General features: G+C 37.3%; 1 long non-coding RNA gene across 1 annotated transcript; it reads left to right on the top strand.

Annotated features, from left to right (window-relative positions):
• Positions 1-10,400: 10,400 nt before the first annotated feature.
• On the top strand, positions 10,401-24,872 carry LOC131380740 (uncharacterized). The gene is made up of 3 exons (XR_009208896.1): positions 10,401-10,446; positions 20,304-20,392; positions 24,666-24,872. It is a non-coding gene; the product is annotated as an uncharacterized LOC131380740 (long non-coding RNA).
• Positions 24,873-25,408: the final 536 nt, after the last annotated feature.

Raw genomic sequence — 25,408 nt, 5'->3', positions numbered from 1 at the left:
AGATAGGTGGGAGTGAGTAATTTACTGTAGTAGTCATCCTCTTCTTGCTATTGTCATATGTGAAACAAAAAGTGTAACTTCTGCTATGCTAAAAGTAGCTTAGTAAAATTGAACTTTCAGTTAACAACATTTTACATGGGCCTGGTTTCTTTGCAGCAAGTGATTTCACTATCTGAAAATTAAGATTGTTGAGTAAATAGAGAATCAAATATTGGAGTGAATTTAAACATTGTTTGTGATAAGGTGAAGTGAAAATCCATGATCACAGCCAAAATGATCACCTCTGTCTAAGTGACCTTGAATAGCAGCAGAACAATCAACCCTACTTGAAAATGGCTTGTTTGGCAGCAGAAGCCCAGGCTTGCAGTAGTTCAAGTCTGTGGTCTGACTCTGGTTCTGGTGATCTTCTCATACAGATATTATTTTGTTTCCTAAAGACCACCGAAAGATGAAAGACGTGCAGCCCACTAGCCATTCATCATTTTAGCAGCTATTGTTTTTTCCATTGCTCACTTTCAGTAAACATTAAAAAACAAAAACAATTTGTTTTTTTCATTCCACTGTGATCACCTGATGAGTCATGGCACATTGAGAAAGGAAAGATGTCACGAATGTTTAATCAGCAGTGATTTAAACAAGGGACATGTTTGAGGGAATTAACAAAATCAGCATGCTCATTGCTCCAGGGTGATTTTTCTTGCTGGTAGGACTAAATGAAAATCAGAACTCAAAGCAGTGGAAGTCTTTCAGGTCCAATTCATGCTGCCAGAGTTAAAAGGCTGCCAGGATGGAAGGCTGAATCACTCTCGATTCCAGTTACAGCTGTGTTTTTCATACGTGTAATGAATTTCTTTATTCCAATGTTTAAAAAATTCACTCATCTTCTGGAGCTTTATTCTTATCTCCTATCCTCCATCTCTTTTCTTTCCCCCATCCCTACTTCATTCCTAGGAATTGATTGCAAAGCATTTAAAGGCATTTGGAATCACATCATTTCAGAATGTCCTAATTTAGCCTGATGTAAACATCCTGAGGTAAAATATTCTGAAGGAGGGCTGAATCAATGAGTGCCCCATTCTTCTTAGTGAAGCCATCAAAGATGAGCGGGCCAGAAAAAGTGTTTAAAACTATTAAGACAAAATGTATTTGGGAAAAACTAGAAAGTTAAAGCATAGGTTTAAAAAAATCAATGGTGAAAGGGCAGGCACAGAACTGAATTAACCACCATTCATGGAAGACAGGGTACAGGATTTTAATGACTGAAAATTTGGTGTGAATTAAAGGTGTAGTGTTGCAAACTTGGGCTGCATGATTAGAATGCATGGTGTCCAAGACGAGGATAGAAAAGGTTTGATTTCTCCCTGCAGTAATTATATAATATCTAGATTATCATACGTAGTTCTGAGGGTCAAATTCTCATGTAATTAATGTTTCTGACTGGTGTTCTTTGTCCCTTCTATGCTACACTTAATTTTCATGATGTGTGCCTCAACCCATCTCCCAAGAATTAGTAGTACTAAATGCTCATGGAAAAAGTGTTGAATAACATATAAAGGAGAATCTAGTGGCAGAAGAGTAGGCTATGAGAATCCAATTCAAAATTACAGCTGGACAATTGCCTTGCAATTAAGTGCCTTCTTCAAACAACGCTAAGATTTTGGTGAAGTGAAGTTAATCTTTAGTATTTTGCCTAGGCCTTCAGACATGACTTCAGATCACATGGACACAAAATAAGCAATATTCATTTGCTTATTATGATGGAAACCAAATGGGACTAACAAAGAGATACGTCACAGCCTATTGACTGGAAAGCTGATTTCTTTTGGTACGTGTGGGCAATCTTGACTGTGTATGTACTGTGTTAAATAAGTTATGCTCAAACATTTGTCAAAACCACTATGCTGTTCGAGTAAAAGACACTAAGCTCAATGACATTTCTAGACCTGAGTATTTTGGCTTGGGAGAGAGAGGATGGGGTGTCCCCTGGCAGCTGTTGAGAGCTCTTTGCTTCATGTGTGCATAGTGCCTGCTTCGTAAAATCCCAGTCCTCTAGGAAGAAAACAGGATTAAGTTGAGGTGACTTGACAGTATCCAGAAGGTAATTTAGGTTTGTACCATCTTTTGAGTAGATTTAGAAGGAAAGACAATCTTGTTCACTACCAGTAGTAGTAAAGAAAATCCCCCAACCCCTCAGTTCCGCCTGTTGAAGATTTTCTTCCTAAAGCTAAGGCAATTGTGCTAAGGCAATTTAGTGTAAAGATTAAAGAGCTGAACTTTGGCACCTAATTTGCTTGAGTTGAAGCCTGCCTCTGTTACTAGTTAACTGTATGGACAATGACCCTTGATGTCTCAGTTCCCTTGTCTGTGAAATAGTAATGATAAATGACAACCCTATCTACTTCTTAGGGCTGTTTTGAAGACTAAAGAGTTAATGTAAGATGAGCATGGTGCAGTGCACCCATAGTCCAAGCTATTAGATAGACTGAGGCAGAAGGATTGCTTCAGTCTAGGTATTTGAGGCTGCATTGCACTATGATTGTGCCTGTGAATGGCTACTACCCTCTAGCCTGAGTAACCATAGTAAGACTCCATCCCTAAAAACTACTAAAAAAAAAAGAAAAAAAAAGGACTATAGGTAAGGTACCTGGTGCAAAGTAAATACTATGTAAGTATTTGTCACATAAATATAAATAGGTGGTATCTACATCCAGAACCAGTGATCTTAAAAAATGCAGTTTGTAGCTTTCTATAGAGTTACATTCTAGCAGCGTTAACATGAATACATCAGAAGGAAACCCAATTTATAGGCTGTTTTCTATTAAAGCTGACCTTTTCCAAGGTGAACTGTTAAACTTTGGAAGGGGAGGAGAAGTTGCTTGCAACCGCATCATTCTTAAATGATACTCTGTAACTTAGTTAAAGGTGGGAAGAGGGAAATTTCTTAAGGCAGAGTAAAGGGGTGGGGTGGTCACAGAGGCCAAATAGGCAAGAGAAAATGTGACATTTGGAGACCTTCAAATCATTCAGGATAGGGTAATGAGAAAGTACGTGGCAAGTGATGAAGCTGGGCGGAAAAGGGGCAGTCTATGAAGAGCTTGTTGGCCTTGCTAAGAAAAATGGATTTATACATTCTGAGGGCTGTGAAGGCCATTTGTATGTTTTAAACAGGTGGACGACTTAAATCAGGTATGCCTTTTAGAAGGACCACTTTCACTACAATATGGAGAATGGGGGCAGTACTAAGCAAGCAAGCATCATAGTAAAGAGACCAGGAGAGAACAGGAAGCTGTTTCAGTAATTCCGCAAAAATTTGGCAGATGTTGACCAAGTAGTAGCAGTGGTGATAAAAAGAAGTGGAGAGAATCAAGAGATATTTAAGAGGTAGATCTCAGTTTGATTATTGGGTATGGGAGACACTGAATTAAGGATGACTCCCTAGTGTCTGTCTTGGGCAGTGATGCAGGTGGAGATGCATCCAAGAGAGGAGAATATAAGAAGGAAAGGCACGTATGGGGAGGGGGATAAAGATGTGTTGGGTTTTAGAAATGCTGACTTGAGGTGTGGGATATGTAAGTGGAGATGTCTGGTAGACTTTAAAAAATATACACCTGGAGGTCTGAAGGACTGGAACTCCAGATCTGGATATTAATTTGATATATGGATGTTAGTTGAAGCCACTGGAGCAGATGAAGTAGTATAGGGAGCACTTGTAGAGTGAACAGAGAAGAAACAATGGAGTAGATCCCCAAGGAACATCAACTTCTAAGAGGTTATCAGAAGAAAAATGGAATTTTGGAAGTACAGCTTGAGATAGGAAAGCTAGCTCTAGCTGAGTACACAGAAGCCAAGGACACTATTGCAAAAAGTGGGAACCAGTGACAGACAGCCCCAAGAGGTCAAGCAAGATAAAGGCTAAAACGGGCACATTGTATTCAGTGAACGTTAAAAGGCAGCAATGGCTTGGCCCTCAAGTTTCTTACAATTCACATGGAAATGTCTGGGAGCCTGGCATAACAAATACATGGGAAGACTTAATAGAAGCATATGAACATGTAAATTTTGCTGTTAGCATGTGTACACCTAAGAATTAAAATAATCTGGCCAGGCGCAGTGGCTCACGCCTGTAATCCCAGCACTTTGGGAGGCCACGGCGGATGGATCACCTGAGTTCAGGAGTTCGAGACCAGCCTGGCCAACATGGTGAAACCCAGTCTCTACAAAAATTATAAAAATTAGCTGGGCGTAGTGGCTGGCACTTGTAATTCCAGCTACTCGGGAGGCTGAGGCAGGAGAATCGCTTGAACCCGGGAGGCAGAAGTTGCAGTGAGCCGAGATCGCACCATTGCACCCCAGCCTGGGTGACAGAGCGAGACTCTGTCTCAAAAATAAATAATAAAAAAATTAAAATAATCTGAGTCACATTCTGTATAACTATTATAGAAAGACTTAGAAATAAATTTTTTGCAGGGTTTTTTGTTTGATTGTTTTGAGACAAGATCTCACTATGTTGCCCAGGCTGGTCCTGAACTCCTAGGCTCAAGCAATTCTTGGCCTCCCAGCACAGCTAGGATTACAGGTGCCCTCCACCACATCCCACAAAGTTTTATCAGAGGAAAAATTTGGCCCAGTAGAAGAAACTCCCACAGAAGAAATGGAAAATCGATCCTGTTTCTATAAAGTTTTGTGGGGTTGCTCTGAATTCTCCTCTCATATTTCATATGTTCAAGGTAAGTTTCAAAACTGTGGCTATTTTATAGTAGCAATATATCATATCTGTCACATTTTGTATTCACTGACATATAGTATGCAAGAGTTTTCTCGCTACGGTCACTGTTGGTTTCATTTTGTGTATTGCATTTAGGCTTAAGGTTTTTTGTTTTGTGTTGTTTTTTCACATGGGAAGAATAGGAAAGTAAGATTTACTGGGCTGGGGTCTTAGTCCCACCATATCTTTGTAGAGTAGGCTTTATTATTCCCATTTTACAAGTGAAGAGGGTGAGCTTTATAGAGATAAGTAACTTGAGTAAGATCATAATGAAGCCCAACTCTTCCTAACACAGGTTACTATGTTGCCTCTTCTCTGCCATTCTTCATATTTGGAAAATTGTCACTAAAATACTAGTGATATTCCTATCATTTCTTCCTAATAGGTTTCTGGTAATATGTGTTCATTCAAATGACATCCTACATGTGTGGATTCCAAATCTTTGCATACAATACTTCTCTGAAAGAAAATGAACTTCGGAGTCCTTTACCTGATGACACTCTAAGCAATTAGAATAACTATTATTATTACCATCACCATCACCACTATCATACTGGCAAGTTTACTCAGATACTCATAAATTATAAAGAAAAGCCCTTTCTAAGTGTCTTAAAAATGAAAAAGGATGACCTTACAAGAAAAAGTACAGTCTTTGTGCTATAATCTCAGTAATCCAAGACAGCATATTGATTCCTCAAATACTACCCACACCTTCAAGTATATTTACTGATGCTTAAAATTCTACGAACAAGAAGTAAAGTCTTTCATTTCACAAGAAAGGTGAGACTTAAAGGACACATACCATATGAGAGAAGGAAATTCGACAAATAAAATGAACTCCAAGATCGAAATCACTGGTCTAGTTAGATCTGGGTGGCAGAGAATAGATAGAGAACAGAAATCCCTTTATGGCTTGAGTGTCAGGAGTTAAAGGACACAACAAAAGGGGGAAGAATGAGAGGCCAAGGTGACCATAATTTGCAGCTTCGTACCTTTGCTTAAAAGCATCCCCTAGACCCAGCACTTTGGGAGGCCAAGGAGGGCGGATCATGAGGTCAGGATTTCGAGACCAGCCTGGCCAACATGGTGAAACCCCATCTCTACTAAAAATACAAAAACTAGCCAGTCACGGTGGTGGATGCCTGTAATCCCAGCTACTTGGGAGGCTGAGGCAGGAGAATTGCTTGAACCCGGGAGGCAGAGGTTGCAGTGAGCCGAGATTGCACCACTGTGCTCCAGCCTGGGCAACAGAGCAAGACATTATCTCAAAAAAAAAAAAAAATCATCCCCTAGAAAAGTTAGTATGCTCGTAATTCCTTCTTCCCACACTTTCTAAAAAGTAAAGATAGTGTTTCTGTTTAATTCTAAAACTCTACATACTGTTTTCTTTAGAAGCTTATCTCTGGCTTCTACTTCTAGATTTATTATGCAGTTTCTTGCTTGTTGTCATGTACTTCAGTATGTTTATCTTTATTGATGGTTTTAAATTATAAGTGCTTTGAGGCCAGGATCTAACTACCTTGCTTACCATAGCAGAATACTATTGGCATATGTCTGCTAAACAAAGAATAAATATCATCTGATGTGGGACGTAAAAATCAGGAGCATTTGTCTTTTAATTACCTCTTAATATGTTTCAAAGGTTGAGAATGTAATGCTACCATTTTAAGCTCCTTGGAGTAAGGGTGCTATCTAAATAAATCTAAGGAGAAAAGAAACACAAAAAAGCGAAGAGGCCAAAAAAGAGCTCAGATGGCTGGGACAAGTGTTGCTGCGACCCAAATTCCTTCTAAGTAGGAAACACAGAAATTTTTTTTTTTTTATTTTAATCTCTTGAACTGACAAGGTATGGGCTTTTCTATGTAAAGATTTTTCTGTTTCTAGAATCTTTGATGCTCACACTTCATGTATTCCCTCCTGAATATTGAACACTTTTATTTATCCTTTTGACACTCTCTTTCTAGAGATTAATTCAAAAAGTTTCATTTGAAATGCCCCTGAATAAAAGTCATCTGAATATTGGAAGGGGTGATTTTTGATCAGAACATATCAAAACGTATTTTTACATTTTTAAAGCCTAGAGACACCTTGATAGGACATCCTTAGATTTCTGACAAAGTACTGGAGCTATCTCCATTTGTCTTGGTCAGTTGAATTCAGTTTGATCAGCCAACTTGGTCAGTTTGATCAGCCATGAGAGAGAGAGAGATTTATTTAAGAGAGTGATGAAACGAGATGTTATCTTGTTTAGGGATTTTTTTAATGCTATAAATTTGTCCAAGTACTTTTCTTGGGATAATACTCCCAAATAGGGCTGCCAAGGAAATTCACATAGAATACAATGAAGAGTACACAGTGGCCATGTTCTAAGCTTACTGTCAGCCTTCTTCATGTCCTAAGCTTACTGTCAGTCTCCCTCTTCCATTTCCTTCCCCTTCTCCACCCTTTCACTCCTTCTCCCATTTTTCCTGACCAACACCTTCTCTCTAGTTGGTACAAAAGATCAATATTGAAAGTGGTCAATAGTAGCACTTGATGGAAAATGAGGTGAGGGAACAGTTTAAGATCATGTAAGTGGGATGTGAGAGAATGTCTTCAAAAATTCAAAGATTTAAGATCAATCCAATGTTGTTTGGTACATCTTGGAGGAGAGAGGTCTCTAACAATTTTTTTTTTTTTTGAGATGGAGTTTCCCTCTTGTTGTCCAGGCTGGTGTGCAATGGCGTAATCTTGGCTCGCTGCAACCCTTGCCTCCCGGGTTCAAGCAATTCTCCTGCCTCAGCCTCCCGAGTAGCTGGTATGCACCATCACACCCGGCTAATTTTGTATTTTTAGTAGAGATGGGGTTTCTCCATGTTAGTCAGGCTGGTCTTGAACTCCCAACCTCAGGTGATCCACCCACCTCGGCATTCCAAAGTGCTGGGATTATAGGCATGAGCCACTGCACCCAGCCAACAATTTTTACATTTTTTTAAATTAAATTTTTATTATCAATGTGGCCTGCTTTAAGTTAGTCAGGTATTGAACAAGAGTGGTAAAAGTTGTTCTTGTACATTCAAATTAAATACTTATTTCCCTCTTTCCCTGTTTTTAGCCATATATTTAATTAGAAATCATCTTGTTGCCTAATTCATGAACCCAGATTTGAACTTAACCTGTAAAACACCTAAGTTAAGAAAAGAATGTCAGATCATATAATTTAATAAAATTCCAATTAAATTATCTGAGTTTAAACGCTCCTACAACAGTTATAATCTTTAGCACAGAGAAGAGAAATGAAATAGTGGATCTTAAACACAGGCATAGAAATAACTGATCTGACATAAGAGGTATAAATTTTCTAAGGCTAACAAGTATTTTTGATCAAAAATCAGGAAAAGGTTAGGCAAATAGTAGCTCATGCCTGTAATCCCAGAATTTTGGGAGGTCCAAGTGGGAGGATCGCTTGAGGTCTGGAGTTCACAACCAGCCTGGGCAACATACTGAGACCCCATCTCTACACAAATAGAATCAGGAAAAAATAAAAGATGAGAGAAGACAAAATACAGAAGGTCATCTGGGCCATGAAAAGAATAAAATTCCTTTTGAGAAAAACACTCTATTAAGACAGTGCAAAATAAATTCATGAATTGAACAGCTGTGCTTTACTTCTGAAAGATTCCATTGAGAATTTATTAGCATGCATCTCATCTAAAAGCCTGCAGTTTAATTACACAAAACTATTAAAAAGAGAAAACTTGTGTTTTTTTCTCTTCTTTTTAATGAGAGAGAAAAACAAATGCTTAAGTGGATCTATTCCAAGTCTTCCACAAACTGAACTGGGGACATCGTTTTTTAAAATAGTTTTGGGCTATATCTATAGTCTGTGCTCAAGAGCCAATCCTTAACCTTTGAGGAAAGAAAATATATGGTAGGAAAATATGTAAAAGTATGAGGGTAATCTATAACTCCCTACCTCTACACCACTCATCGTTAACAAAATATTGCCTTCACAGTGCTGAAGTTTCAGTCAGGCCAGAATCCATATCACCCACAGTGAATATAAAAGGTAGATGAAAATTATTCCTTATTACCTCCCCAAAGTAAAAGAGCATAAAATAGCAAGACTATGACATTCAAACTTCACAGCTTAATCAGAAGCAAAGCCTATGAATGAGATGGGTCATGCTTCCAAAAGCTGTCAAGAAGAAAAGTCTTGCAGTGGCTCAGGATTAGTAGAGCTGTCCAGGGTCCTGACCCCATTCACCACCATCTCTTGCCCTGTCTCCTCTCCTGTGCTTCTGTTTTAAACACTAATCATCTTGACCTTTAACATTCTTTCATAAATGATAACAACTCTTACCTACTATTTCAGAATGCTTCAAGACCTTCCAATACAACCTTACCTTAGAAAATCTTTGTAGGTGCAGGTTGCTGTCTCTATGAACACCAAGAACAGGGAGCCTGAAACACTCTGGTTTAAGTGCATGCATTGTTAACCCTGGAAAGATTTAATATCATTCATTTTTTTCTAAGGACCAAAAAATTTATTTACTTTTTTCTTTTGAGACAGAGTCTCACTCTGTTGCTCACTGCAACCTCTGCCTCCCGGGTTCAAGCAATTCTCCTGCCTCAGCCTCCTGAGTGGCAGGGATTACAGGTGCACACCACCGTGCCTGGCTAATTTTTTGTATTTTTCGTAGAGATGCGGGTTCACCATGTTGGCCAGGCTGGTCTCTAAACCTGACCTCAAGTGATCCGCCAGCCTCGGCCTCCCAAAGTGCTGGGATTACAGGCATGAGCCACTGCCCCCAGCCCAATTTATTTGCATTTAAATTATACTTCTCAAATTGGACTTCTTGGTTATAAAAATATCCATGATTTGCTAGCCCTATGCCCCTGTGACTACCAGCACAATTAGTTATTAAAAGATGAGGCAATACGACATACTTACAGAAATAAGATCAAGGTAAAAAGGCCAATATAGCCATGACCAGGTCAATATTTATCACAAATGTGTTCACACTCTGGAGCACATACTGCTAAAAGGTAAAACTAGCTGGATATTAGTGTTGCACAGTCTGGTTACCAGAAAATATTAGTACAGTGTTTTCTGCTTTAAACAAAGACCTAAAAATATGCCCTGCAACTCTTTATCAGGTAAGAATATCAGTTGTCTGATGTGATTTAATATCTATCATTTATAGATTTATTATGTCTTTCTCTCTTAATCACAATGCTCAAAAAACCTCCTATTCATGTAATTCATGTAAAATATGATGGCTTATGATTGGACACTTTGTTTTTACCCTGAGAAGTTAGATTATTATTGAAAATAATATAAATCCATATAGCTAATTTGCCAAAAGCTGTGTTTTAAATCCAGTAAATGTGTTTTTAAATAATGCAACTTCTGACCTGCTTAGTATTCAAAACCAAAAACTGAAATTCTGCCACCCTCTTTGCAATCTATTGATTTGAGAACTACAGCTGCTGAAATTAAACTTTATTGTTAGCATAGAGCTTTCAGCTGAGGAAGCAATTTCAAATTGGTTTCTTTTCTAGCCCAGCTTAATATTAAGTAAATATGTGCCTATAAGTGTCTCTAGCTAGATTATTACCTAAAGTAGTGCATGCAACTTTGCAGGTGCAGCTCTGAGAAACGAAGATCTACTTTGGTGATGAATCTTCCTATCCAATGGGTAAACACATGTTTTAAAATTGAATGCATGGTTATCCCCAGAGTACAAGAATGTTTTCCAAGTTAGACATTTTTTGTTTAACATACGTTTTAATTTAGTGCTCCAAGCTATAGAGATACAGAAATGAAATGGCCACAGTCCCTGTTCTTGAGAAACACCCTATTTAAAAAGAAGATAGAACCAGATATTGTAATGTACCATGAAAATAAATAACAGAGATTTGCACAGTGTACAATGGTAAAGGCCTCTTGTTTATGAGTGGGAGGGGCAGTAATTTTAGGGACTAGGGAATGAAAATTACCCCCAAGGAAATCAAATAGGGACTGATGAGACAAATGCCTTTGCTTTATTTTTTTAAATAGCAAGTTCAATTTCCTGGTTCAAGAAATAGCTTCTATTCTCTAAAAATAATAAAATAATGTTCCCCTGCTGGCATAAACACTAACGGAAGTAGCAAAAATAATAACCCATCATTTTATAGACATTCTGAAAGACAAGGGAAAATGATGAATAGAAGAATACTATGAAAAGCTATGAATTTTGAATAACAAGATCAGTAAAGATATTACCTATTTTGATTTCAAATCTATAGGCAGTGAAATTTTGGAAACTTGAGGAAAGGAACACAGTATCTTTTCATGAATGTCTTATCTTTTAAAGAATACTGTGCCTTTCAAAGTTATGCCTTGCAATAGGATGAAAAAAATTAGAAATTTGTCTCAGAAGTCAATAAAACTTGACTTAGTTTGATACTGTGCCAATTTAAGCTTACAACTGAATAGAATCAGATTTCCCTTCCTAATAAAGAAAGCCATAGCTGCTACTCTACGTACATATATATCTCTACCACAAAAACCCAACCCTCCACATCATGTCAGTTTGCCTACTCTGAAGCATTTTTGTGTCATAAAGAGATGAAACTGATAGTTTTGAGTGAAACTCTTTGTAGAAACCACTTTTATCAACTGACTATGAAGAATAAGGAAAACCAGTCCAAACTATATACCCTGTATCTATATAACACAAACATGAGTGACAATTGGTCACTTTACCTTATGATTAAACAAAGGAAAAAGACTTATTTAGATAATTCAGTTCAAATAGATTTGGGAGGCTATGGTTTTGTTCCAGGAAGCCAAATATAACACTCAAGAATACAGGATAAAAAAGGAAAACCACTATGCTGCCCACAAGCCAAGGAGAAAAGCTGTAAATGGTGACCAAGCTCAGGGACACCTTCATCTCCTAAAAAGAATCCATCAGCCAAGACTTATACATATTCTTATATACACGGTGCAACCATCACCATCTCCAGCACCACCACCACCACAACTAACACTTACTGGGCATTCACTATGTGCCAGGTATTATTCTAAATGATACATCTTCATTATTTTAGTACATGTCTGCAACAACCTCATATGAGGAATGTCTTTCCATATTTCACCGAATCTAAGACATCATTGATGAAGAGACATGTTTTTTTTTTGTATATTGCTAAGAAAGTAAAAGCATAAACTACGATTGGCTTTCCATTTTAAGCCACATTTAGATTTTTGAGCTAAACTATGAAATTATGTGCACTTAGGATTCAATGAAATTCAATAATATTGCCCTTATTTTACAAAGGAACACACTACAGCTCAGAGGGGTTAAGTTGTTAACTTTCCCAAGGTCACTCACATTCAAGCAAGATAAAGAAAGTGGAGGAGACAGGGTATGAATCTGGGTCCAAAAGATCCAGGTTCCCTCACCAGTGCCACCCTCTATTTTTATGATATAGAACAACCAACACTTGCTTTCTCATCTTTTGAAGCAGGAATTTTAGCTTTGAAGTACATTATTTCTAAGATCCCTTTCAGCTTCCAATGGTTGAATTCTCAGGTTTTTTATCTTCACAAACAGGCAGTGGTTTGGAATTTAATGAGAAAAAGACATGATAATTCACAGCGTAATTTTATGACAGTGGAAATGAGAACAGGCCCTGCAAAAGAAATCAGACTTGGGGCAATGCAGCGGAAGTAGCAGTGCTTTTTGAATCTGAAAGCCCTGATTTCCATTACCAATACCAATGCACATTCTTTTTAAGCTATGTGATACTGGGTGAGATGCTTACCCTCTTTGAACTGGAGTTTCTTTATCAAAAAATAAAAATGCCTATTTCAAAGGGATGTTGTGAAGATGAGCTATTACAGTGAAAGTGAATCCCTTGTTATGGGACAGTTGTTCCATAAAAGCTAGTTGCCCATGTGCCCAAAACATTACTCTAAATTAAAAGTGTAGTCCGGCTGAGGTGGGTGGATCATGAGGTCAAGAGATCCAGACCATCCTGGCCAACATGGTGAAACCTGTCTCTACTAAAAATACAAAAATTAGCTGGGCATGGTGGAGTGTGCCTGTAATCCCAGCTACTCAGGAGGCTGAGGCAGGAGAATCGCTTGAACTAGGGAGTCGGGGGTTGCAGTGAGCTGAGATCGTGCCACTGCACTCCATCCTGGCGACAGAGCGAGACTCTATCTCAAAAATAAATAAATAAATAAAGTGTAGTCCACTCTTGGTCCCTGTATATTTTTGGGCTCTATGTATTCTCTTCTTACAAATGTCATAGGACAATGGTACTGGAAAGTTGAAAAGAATGGGGGAAATTGTGCAAGGTATTACTAAGAGACAGGCATTTTATATGTAACAGTTGTTGATATTTGTTATTCCCCACCTCACCCAGTATCCATTCCCCCTTCTTCTGGGGAAGTGCCATGGAAAGTACTGTCTTTTCCATTTTGTCCAAAATTCATGGACAAAATCCATTGTCCATGGATTTTTGAATTGAGTTGACTGGACACCTAACTACATAGAGGGGCATAAGATTCAGGCTTGGAAAATCAAATATTTCATCAGATCTCATGAGATTCAATTTGTGAAGTTTTGCTGCAACTGTTGAGAGGAAGCATGTGCTCTTTCCTGCTGGACTTGAACCTTGAAATTTGAAGTTGTGGATGGCCATCTTGCTATCCTGAGAGTGTAAGAAATAACACAACATGGTTGAGAACAGAGTTGAGAGATGGGAAGAGGCAGTGCCTTGATGACATCATCCCATAAGCTAGTAAGTTCCTTTTTTGTGTGTATGAACTAAGTTCTCCCCTTTCTTTCCTTCTTTCTTTCTTTCTTTCTTTCTTTCTTTCTTTCTTTCTTTCTTTCTTTCTTTCTTTCTTTCTTTCTGTCTTTCTCCCTTTCTTTCTTTCTTTCTCTCTCTCTCTTTTTCTCTTTCTTTCTTTCTTCTAATACTGTAAATTCCTCTCATATAAATCTATTTGGGTTAGGTTGTCTGTTACTTACAACCCCGAAATATTCTAGGTTACCCCAAATAAGATAATGTCATTTGCTTTCTTGAGGGAATTTGACTTGGGAAGAGAAACTACTACTAATTTTATTACCTAATTCTCTTCCTGAAACTGGGCAGAGTCAAGAGTACCACTGCCATTTTGCAAGCTGCCTCATTTGCAAGACTGAGTGACAGAAAGTCAGGTATGACAGAAAAGGGCCACTACATCTCTCCTAGTTCCCAAAGTGTGAACAATCCATACCTACGTTGCTCCTAAAGTCACTACTTGTTTGTCTTCCTAGACACAATCATTTAATAATCAAAGATCATATTCATTCTAGAGATTGCTTTTAGATTTTTCTCTCTAAATCTTTTAGTAGAACCAGTAAAATCTAACTCTAAAATAGATTGGTGTAAGTTCCATTTCCTCTCTTCTTTATAATTGCACTGATGAAGGGGTCAATGCAAATGAAAAGCAGGCTGCAGGAGAAGGAAGGGAAGCCATGAGGCCTGAGCCAGCTAAATACAGATCAGAGAAAGAATTCCATGGTTGAGAAAATTGGGTATGCAGTAACTTGGAGTTACTATTTTCAAGTCAGAACATTCATTAAGTGCTGCTCTAAATGCTATATGCAATTTGGATAAAGTCCAAAAGTATATCCAATTCACATTCCTTAGATGGTATTTACAGCTTTCCATCATCTCAAGCAAAACCAGTTTTCTAGCCTCCCTCTTCCCTTCTTTCCCATACTAATCAACTATTTCAGCTAGATCCATCCACTCCAATCTCTTGAACACATTCAATAGATTTCATTGCTGTGGCTTTGATCTTGCCATTTCCTCTCCTAAGGAAACCCTTCATCTCCTTTCAACTTTCCTAAGTCCCACAGGAATCAAATCCATTTCCTCTTGTCTTACAAAGCTTTCCCTAACCTCTTTAGCTGAAAAGGATTTTTCCTTACTCTTAACACTGAGAGCATTTACTGTCTATCCCTCATTTGGCTTGCATTTATATACTGCCTTGCACCATTAGCTGCCCTTTAATGTATATGCATTTCATTTCTCCAATTAGATTGTTTGAGGTTAAGCATGATTATTCTTATGTTTCATAGTAAACCCATTAGTACCTGGTAAGTGATTTGTACAAAATAAGTGTTCAAAAAATAACTTGTTTGTAGATTGAGAATTGAGTCTAGGCAAAATGCTGCCCTGTGCATGTTTTTGCTCACAATTTCTCTTGAGAACAGTGTTAGTAACCGGGTGACAAATCTGAAAGAGGGAAACGTGGTGGTTTGAGAAGAAATGGCAAATGGATAAATGTTAAATGGGTGGAGATAAAGAAAGAGACCAAGTCAGCAGAGCTGAAATGAAACACATATGATAGAAGACATGGAGATTGTATAGAAACTTCATTCCCAAGACTTCTACAAATGGTACCTACACAAACTTCAATCAACTTCAGCAAGATCAGCCCCAATACATACATGTGGGAAGTTGTTTAGTTCAAGTTCCCTGTCCTTTTAATGATACTGAAGCATCTCTTTGCAGCTAGGCAGTGATAATAAAATTCCAAGAGGAGAATAATAATTCAACATGCACAAAAGAAAGCATGAGATCAACACTACAGAAAGAAAGCCTAGAATTTTAGGCACAAGAACTGCACAGATTGGTGAATAGAGCTGGATTTAAAATATAGCTGTGTGATTTGGGATCATTTACTTAGCACTTTTGAGGATCAGTTCCCTTCGGTGTAAAATGGCAGTAAGCTTACTCTGACAGACTGCTAGCAGCCTAGCCAATGTACATTCTCCCCACCGCCCCTCTCCTATCTTGCTAGCAGAATCTCTGTATTGTTGGAAGCAACAATGCACTAAAAGGGCATTTCCTATCCTTACTTACAGATAAGGGTGAGATCACAGTTCAGAAGGCACTGTACTGAGCTTTTTGGAAATCTCTTTAAAAGAGAGCTGACTCAGCTAGGAGGTGTGCCCTTCTGCATTTAACCTCCTTCTTCCTCCTTCCACCTGGAATATGGATATGACAGCTGGAGCTATGGTGGCCATCCTGCCACCACAAGGCAATCATGAGGCTAGAAGCCATTCACTAAGTTTAATAAACAGAGAGATGAAGGATACCTGGGTAACTGATGGCCGTGGAGCTGGCCTGGGATTGACTACATTTGGATTTTTTCAAATGTGAGAGAAAAATAAATTTCTTTCTTGTTTAGTCTATTATTCTTCTGTCTCTTTTACCAATAACCAAATGCAATTCCTACTTCCTAGAATTGCTATGTACATTACATGAAACAATATTTATGAAGAGTCCATATATGTGCTATTATCTTTTCCTTATATCATTTATAAAAGACTTAATCATGGAGTAAATAAGTAATGTTTGGAATATCAGCTCAGATTAAAACACTGCCATTTTAGCTCATTTTTTTGCCTGCATATAATGTTGATAAATATCTCAAGATATTATTATTCCATATGTGCATATCATGAATTATTTCAAACTCTCCTCTTGTTCTACTTGCACTCTCTTTGGATCAGGTGTGTATGGACTTACTGTTTTTCTACTCTGCACCTTTTATCCTGTTACTTTTCACACACAAAAGGTCCTCACTCTATTCTCTGTCTACCCAAAGCCTGTTCATTCTTCAAAGTTCGTCTGATTTCCTCAGTCCGTAGTAACAACTCCCCATAAATGCTGCTTACAGTGATTCTTCCCCACTTGAACTCCCTTATCATTTGTCTATACTAAATTATTTCGCACTGAATAATTTCCTTCTTATCTTCCTTTTAGTTGTCTGATATGTGTAAGTCTTATCCTCTGTACAAAACTGTTACCTCCTTGAGAGAAGTAACATATTATTTAAGGAACATTCAGTAATATCAACAGACATGAGACAGATAAAGATATCCTTTTTGTTGGTTTAAACTCAGCATAACTCAGGATCCCTCTCCTGTCCTCCAATCTCTGATAGAATCTAGCACAGAATGGGGCACAGAGAAGATGCCTAATTAGTACATGCTTCACGTAATTGAAAACTCTTGCCATGTTTAGGTCATGATGCCAGCATAAAAAACATTCGACTGATATTTAATCAAGAATTTTCATCTGAAAATTTAAAGTGCCTGCCCAATGAACCTAATGTTCTAGGACAAACCAGTACAACGGAAAAGAACACACAGCTAGCCAGAGACAAAATGGAAAAATACCAGGCTGGTCAAGAACCATTTCCAAGTTCTCTGTTTCCTTCCCTGATCAAAGAATTTATTCAATCTAATCAAAGCAGCACTTCAGCTGAATGCCATTGAGTTTCTTTCCACCTGAGAGAGGCAAAAGCTGAGTTTACCACCTTAGAAGAAGCCTATATTGACATGTTTTCGATTGCCCCTTAGAATATCTCATACAGAACAATTATCATTTCCACTTATCACTTCTTTGGAGGTGATATTTTCGTGTTAAGTCAGAGGTTAAATATAACAATTAATTTAATTTGTAACTTCCCATTTCTTTTAGAGCCTTGAAACAGAAATTGCTTTTATTAAAGTATGAGTTGAAAGTCACAACAAAATCAGGTGGCAGAGTTTGAAACTTAAGTGTACAAAAAATAAAAAAGAAAGAGTCAAAAGTAACTATCAACAGATTTTACACACAGCAAAACGATCTTTCAAGAATGAAGGTAAAATAAAGACATTTTTGGTCTAACGAAAACTGAGAGAGTGTGTGACTAGTAGACCCTGTCAAAAGAAAATTCTAAAGGAGTATTTAAGGCAGAAGGAAAATAATCCCAGAGAAAGAGTCTATAATCCAAGAAGAAAAGAAGAGCAAAGGAAGTGTTAAATATGGGATTGATCTAAATGACTATTGAATGTTATAAACGACAGTAATAATGTTATAAAGTATGAATAAAATGATGTCATTAAAATACATGAAAACAATCAAATAAAATTATAGGAGGGCTAAATGGAATGGAAGTATTTTAAGATCAATGACAAAAGTAAAGGTATTTATTAGCTTAATATTTGTATAATTAAAGTACACATGCTACAGCAAATCTAGCGTAACAACTAAACAAATGGAAACAAAGTAAATAACATTATAAATTTGCAGAAGAAAAATCAAGTCCATATAAGGCAATACAGAGAGAAAAATAGACTAGGTGAGACAAATTTTTTAAAACAATAAAGTAGATACAAAACTAAATGCATCAGTAAATGCTTTAAATAAAGGACAAAGATAGCCAAAAAATTTCAATTATATGCTGTTTACTAGGCATAGAGCTAAAATATGAAAGGTTAAAAGGATTGAAAAAAGATGTAGTTAAATACTATAACTCCCCCATCAAAAGTTGGTATAACAAGATAATATTATACAAAATGGATTTCAAAACAAAAAATACTAGATATATAAAAATATAACTTCCAAATTTGTATAAAATATATAATATGGTATCAAAAATCATGAATCAAAAATTGGTAAACACATAAGAAAAACAGATAAATTTATGACCATAGTGGAAGTTTTCTAACACTGTTTAAAAATTTTTTTTCAACAAAGAGGCAAGAGTTCAGCATAGAAATAGAAAAGTTGAACAATACAATTTATACCCCTGACCTAATGGTTATATACAGAACACAACATCAATATCTGCTGAATACATGTTCCTTTTAAAACACGGGAAAGTTTATGAAATTGATTCCTGAGCCATCAAGTTTCAAATGATTGAAATCATATAGGATATATTCTCTGGCTATCTTGCAATTCAGCTAGAAGTAAAAACCAAGAAAATAACTATAAAATCCCCATATGTTGGGAAATATTAAAAAACGTGTCTAAAACAACTATATTGGTTAAACAGGAAATCATAATGAAAAGTAGAAAATATTTTGGACTGAGTGATAATAAAAATATTACATATCAAAAATTGTAGAATATAGCCAAACCAGTACTAAGAGGAAATGTATACTCTTACAAGCAAATATTAGAGAAAAAAAAATTGGCGAACACTGAGCTAAATACCCAGCTGAAGACGTTTAGAAAAGATCAAAATAAAACTCAAAGGGAGCAGAAAGCAGAAATGGAATGAAAAGCGGAAATTTATGAGATTGTAAATAAACATACAGTAGAGAGGAACAACGAAGCCAAAGCTGTTTTCTGAGAATAGTAATTAGATTACAAAACTGTGAAAATGATCAAGAAATTAATAGTGAAGGTACTTTTAATCATATCAGGAACAATCTCAGGAATGAAAAGGTATTACTACAGATGCCTTAGACATCTTTAAAAGATAATAAATTGAATTCAACAGGCAACTCTGTGACAAAATTGGTAAGTTCCACATGAAAATAGAACTAGCCAAAACACACTCAAGAAGTCGAAATCTTGAATAGTTCTGTAACTATGAAATGAATTGAATCTGTAGTTAAATTTCCTACACAGACCAACAAAAATTTGTCAGGGCCAAATAGTTTCATTTGTGAGTTCTTTCAAATACTCAAAGAATAAATAGTCCATTTTTCTATAAACACTAACAGAGAACAGAAAAAGAAGAAACACTTCCCAACTCATTTTGTCAGGCCAGCAAAACCTTGATAGTAGAATCTAAAAGAAGGAGAAAAAATTACAGACCAATTTCACTCATGAACAATATGCAAAACTCCTAAGCAAGAAACAGGTGTTAGCAAACCAAATCTGGCATTATGTAAAACAATATTATACCATCATACCAAGAAACAAGAGAATCATTTAATACTATTTTAACATTATTTCATGATGAAAATTCTTAGCAATCTAAAAATAAAAGGGGACTTTGTCAATCGACTGAAGGTTATCTACAAAAATGCCTACTGAATATATCATACTTAATAGCAACACATGAAAAGCTTTGCTTTGATATTAGAAATGAGACAGAGATGCACACTATCACTACATCCATCCTACATTGTAATAAAGGTCTTCAATATCACAGTAAAAATGAAAATTATGTAATAGTGAAAAGACTAGGAGAGATAATAAAAGTGGTAATTTTCACAGATGAAATTTCTGTATACATAGAAAATATCAAAGAATCTATGCATAATCTCTTAGAATTCCTAGTAGAATTTAACAAGGTTGCTGTATATGCAATATGCAAAACTAAATCATTGTAAGTAATAACAATTAAGATTGACATTAAGAACAAAAAGTAAAATTTTCCAAATTTTTGAGTACTCAGAAATAAGCTCAACTAAAAGACATGTAACTCCTCTAAAGCCTTAACCACTTAAAAGGGAGGAGAGTATCTTTATGTCTTTGGAAGAGAGAAGAACTTATTTAACGATATATAAATAGCAACAGCTATAAAGGAAAATAATTTAAATACAACTATATTAAAAGAATTTATATTACCGAGATGCTATAAAAACAATGACAAGATGAGTCCAGCATAGGAAAATACGATTACAACACATATCACTGACAATGGTGCAGGTAAAACTGTAGTGTTCATATAAACAATTGATTCAAAATTTTAATTTCTTTTTAAATACAGATAGAGGTATGGTTATGTTGCCCAGGCTGGTTTTGAAATCCTGGCTTCAAGTGATCCTCTTGTCTCGGCCTCACAAAATGGGATTACAGGTGAGACTCAATTTTGTGTTTGTTTGTTTGTTTTATTTATATATTTATTTTTAATAATACTTTAAGTTCTAGGGTACATGTGCACAATGTGCAGGTTTGTCACATATGTATACACGTGCCATGTTGGTGTGCTGCACCCATTAACTCGTCATTTACATTAGGTATATCTCCTAATGCTATCCCTCCCCCTCCCCCACCCCACCACAGGCCCCAGTGTGTGATGTTCCCCACCCTGTGTCCAAGTGTTCTCATTCTTCAGTTCCCACCTATGAGTGAGAACATGTGGTGTCTGGTTTTCTGTCCTTGTGATAGTTTGCTCAGAATGATGGCTTCCAGCTTCATCTATGTCCCTACAAAGGACATGAACTCATCATTTTTTATGGCTGCATAGTATTCCATGGTGTATATGTGCCACATTTTCTTAATCCAATCTATCATTGATGGACATTTGGGTTGGTTCCAAGTCTTTGCCATTGTGAATAGTACCGCAATAAACATACGTGTGCATGTGTCTTTATAGCAGCATGATTTATAATCCTTTGGGTGTATGCCCAGTAATGGGATGGCTGGGTCAAATGGTGTTTCTAGTTCTAGATCCTTGAGGAATCGCCACACTGACTTCCACAATGGTTGAACTAGTTTACAGTCCCACCAACAGTGTAAAAGCATTCCTATTCCTCCACAACCTCTCCAGCACCTGTTGTTTCCTAACTTTTTAGTGATCGCCATTCTAACTGGTGTGAGATGGTATCTCATTGTGGTTTTGATTTGCATTTCTCTGATGGCCAGTGATGATGAGCATTTTTTTGTGTGTCTGTTGGCTGCATAAATGTCGTCTTTTGAGAAGTGTCTGTTCATATCCTTTGTCCACTTTTTGATGGGGTTATTTGATTTTTTCTTGTAAATCTGTTTAAGTTCTTTGTAGATTCTGGATATTAGCCCTTTGTCAGATGGGTACATTGTAAAAATTTTCTCCCATTCTGTAGGTTGGCTGTTCACTCTGATGGTAGTTTCTTTTGCTGTGCAGGAGCTCTTTAGTTTAATTAGATCCCATTTGTCAATTTTGGCTTTTGTTGCCATTGCTTTTGGTGTTTTAGTCATGAAGTCCTTGCCCATGCCTGTGTCCTGAATGGTATTGCCTAGGTTTTCTTCTAGGGTTTTTATGGTTTTAGGTCTAACATTTTAGTCTTTAATCCCTCTTGAATTAATTTTTGTATAAGGTGTAAGGTAGGGATCCAGTTTCAGCTTTCTACATATGGCTAGCCAGTTTTCCCAGCACCTTTTATTAAATAGGGCATCCTTTCCCCATTTCTTGTTTTTGTCAGGTTTGTCAAAGATCAGATGGTTGTAGATGTGTGGTATCATTTCTGAGGGCTCTGTTCTGTTCCATTGGTCTATATATCTCTGTTTTGGTACTAGTACCATGCTGTTTTGGTTACTGTAGCCTTGTATAGTTTGAAGTCAGATAGCGTGATGCCTCCAGCTTTGTTCTTTTGGCTTAGGATTGTCTTGGTAATGCGGGCTCTTTTTTGCTTCCATATGAACTTTAAAGTAGTTTTTCCCAATTCTGTGAAGAAAGTCTTTGGTAGCTTGATGGGGATGGCATTGAATCTATAAATTACCTTGGGCAGTATGGCCATTTTCACGATATTGATTCTTCCTATCTATGAGCATGGAATGTTCTTCCATTTGTTTGTGTCCTCTTTTATTTCATTGAGCAGTGGTTTGTAGTTCTCCTTGAAGAGGTCCTTCACATCCCTTGTAAGTTGGACTCCTAGGTATTTTATTCTCTTTGAAACAATTGTGAATGGGAATGGGAGTTCACTCATGATTTGGCTCTCTGTTTGTCTGTTATTGGTGTATAGGAATGCTTGTGATTTTTGCACATTGATTTTGTATCCTGAGACTTTGCTGAAGTTGCTTATCAGCTTAAGGAGATTTTGGGCTGAGACAATGGGGTTTTCTAAATATACAATCATGCCATCTGCAAACAGGGACAATTTGACTTCCTTTTTTCCTAATTGAATATCCTTTATTTCTTTCTCCTGCCTGATTGCCCTGGCCAGAACTTCCAACACTATGTTGAATAGGAGTGGTGAGAGAGGGCATCCCTGTCTTGTGCCAGTTTTCAAAGGGAATGCTTCCAGTTTTTGCCCATTCAGTATGATATTGGCTGTGGGTTTGTCATAAATAGCTCTTATTATTTTGAGATACGTCCCATCAATACCTAGTTTATTGAGAGTTTTTAGTATGAAGGGCTGTTGAATTTTGTCGAAGGCCTTTTCTGCATCTATTGAGATAATCATGTGGTTTTTGTCTTTGGTTGTGTTTATATGATGGATTATGTTTATTGATTTGCATATGTTGAACTAGCCTTGTATCCCAGAGATGAAGACAACTTGATCGTGGTGGATAAGCTTTTTGATGTGCTGTTGGATTCAGTTTGCCAGTATTTTATTGAGGATTTTTGCATCGATGTTCATCAGGGATATTGGTCTAAAATTCTCTTTTTTCTGTGTGTGTCTCTGCAAGGCTTTGGTATCAGGATGATGCTGGCCTCATAAAATGCTGGCCTCCATAGAAGGATTCCATCTTTTTATATTGATTGGAATCGTTTCAGAAGGAATGGTACTAGCTCCTCTTTGTACCTCTGGTAGAATTCACCTATGAATCTGTCTGGTCCTGGACTTTTTTTGGTTGGTAGGCTATTAATTATTGCCTCAATTTCAGAGTCTGTTATTTGTCTATTCAGGGATTCAATTGTTTCCTGGTTTAGTCTTGGGAGGGTGTATGTGTCCAGGAATTTATCCATTTCTTCTAGATTTTCTAGTTTATTTGTGTAAAAGTGTTTATAGTATTCTCTGATGGTAGTTTGTATTTCTGTGGGATCGGTGGTGATATCCCCTTTATCATTTTTTATTGTGTCTATTTGATTCTTCTCTCTTTTCTTCTTTATTAGTCTTGCTAGTGGTCTATCAATTTTGTTGATCTTTCAAAAAACCAGCTCCTGGATTCATTGATTTTTCGAAGGGTTTTTCATGTGTCTATCTCCTTCAGTGCTGCTCTGATCTGTTATTTCTTGCCTTCTGCTAGCTTTTGAATGTGTTTGTTCTTGCTTCTCTAGTTCTTTTAATTGTGATGTTAGGGTGTCAATTTTAGGTCTTTCCTGCTTTCTCTTGTGGGCATTTAGTGCTATAAATTTCCCTCTATACACTGCTTTAAATGTGTCTCAGAGATCCTGGTATGTTGTGTCTTTGTTCTCAATGGTTTCAAATGACATCTTTATTTCTGCCTTCATTTCGTTATGTACCCAGTAGTCATTCGGGAAGAGGTTGTTCAGTTTCCATGTAGTTGAACAGTGTTAGTGAGTTTCTTAATCCTGAGTTCTAGTTTGATTGCACTGTGGTCTGAGAGACAGTTTGTTATAATTTCTGTTCTTTTGCATTTGCTGAGGAGTGCTTTACTTCCAACTATTTGGTCAGTTTTGGAATAAGTGTGATGTGGTGCTGAGAAAGTATATTCTGTTGATTTTGGGTGGAGAGTTCTATAGATGTCTATTAGGTCCGCTGGTGCAGAGCTGAGTTCAATTCCTGGATATCCTTGTTAACTTTCTGTCTTGTTGATCTGTCTAATGTTGACAGTGGGGTGTTAAAGTCTCCCATTATTATTGTGGGGGGGACTCAAATTTTTTAATCAGGCACATACTACGTGCCAAGCACTAGTGTAGGCAATGGGAAAATATTCCATTAGAGACATGGACGATAAAGTAGATAAATGGCACTAAAATATGCGTAGCATGTTAGACAAGCACCTAGGAGAAAAACAACAAAGACATATCCTGCTTGCCATCGATGAACATGCATGCTGTTTATATCCCTTATAGCCACCCAGTCCATCAACTGCTGTTTGTTATGGCATCCCAAACAGTCTAAGACATGCTACCACCCCGCAACAATTTCTTTCCCACCACTCTTTTTCACATCCTCCTTTCAGATCGTCTCAGAGTAAACTTGGACACCCTGCTTCAGCGTCAGGCTCAATCCCAGCCCCAGCAAGGACACCACACATTTCCAGAAAGAATACACACATTTATTTGCTGAGTATGTAGAGCTTGTAAGAGAAGTGCATGAGAATTTTCCTTCCACAACCCCCCTAATTCAGCACCCTCCACTGCTGATGGCAACACCAAAAATCAGTTCTTATCTCTTTCCATATAGTCTCAGGAATGAAGTCTAAGATGAGGAATTGCATTAACTTTACATTTTATTTTCAGTCAACTGCAGAGGGGCTCTATGCAGCCCATTCATATCTCCTAAATATGCATCATATCTAGCAGAACTCCATACTTACCTTCTGCCATGAGCTCACGGATCCCACTGTGAAGACTTGGGCCAAAGAGAGTCATAACCTTGATAATGACGTTGCCATAATCCAGAGCAGGTCCAGCTGGGTTTGGGAGTGGTGAGTCTCTGACATGAGACTGGGAATAACAACTTTATTTTCAACCTTTGTTCGATATTTTGAATAAAATGCTGCTTTCATAAGTAAAACAGACTTTTGTCTATGTGAATCCCTCCAATTTCTTGGTAAACGAGAACATACAATTTGATAACAAAAAATGGGGTCGGGGTGGCAGGGAGGACCAAAGAATGAGCACAAATACTGCTGAAGCCTGAAAGGAGGGGCCAGACATTATTGAGGCAAGAAAATGTTCAGTAGAGAAAGCCTGGGGGCTTGAAGTTAAACTTTGCTTAATACACATCTCTCCTGGGTCCCAGCAATGTTTTCCATCTTTCTAGCTAGAAGTCACTCTTTCCTCTCCATAATATTTTCCAAACAGCTTCAACTCATGGCTTCAAAATGAAGGCAAATGAGTGAGGTGGGTGGCATGGAAAGTTGAAATAATTGGGAACATCTTGTGTTTCCTTTCATTGCTCCCAAATACGGGTCCCATTCTACTTCATTCATGGACAGGATCAAGGTCACTGCAGTAGATGCTGGCAACTTCCGGCCTGA

Source organism: Hylobates moloch, unplaced genomic scaffold, assembly GCF_009828535.3.
Source record: "Hylobates moloch isolate HMO894 unplaced genomic scaffold, HMol_V3 SCAFFOLD_12, whole genome shotgun sequence".
NCBI lineage: Eukaryota > Metazoa > Chordata > Mammalia > Primates > Hylobatidae > Hylobates > Hylobates moloch.
The sequence above is the reverse complement of the archived record's forward strand: the minus strand, read 5'-3'. Positions and strand labels throughout refer to the sequence as shown.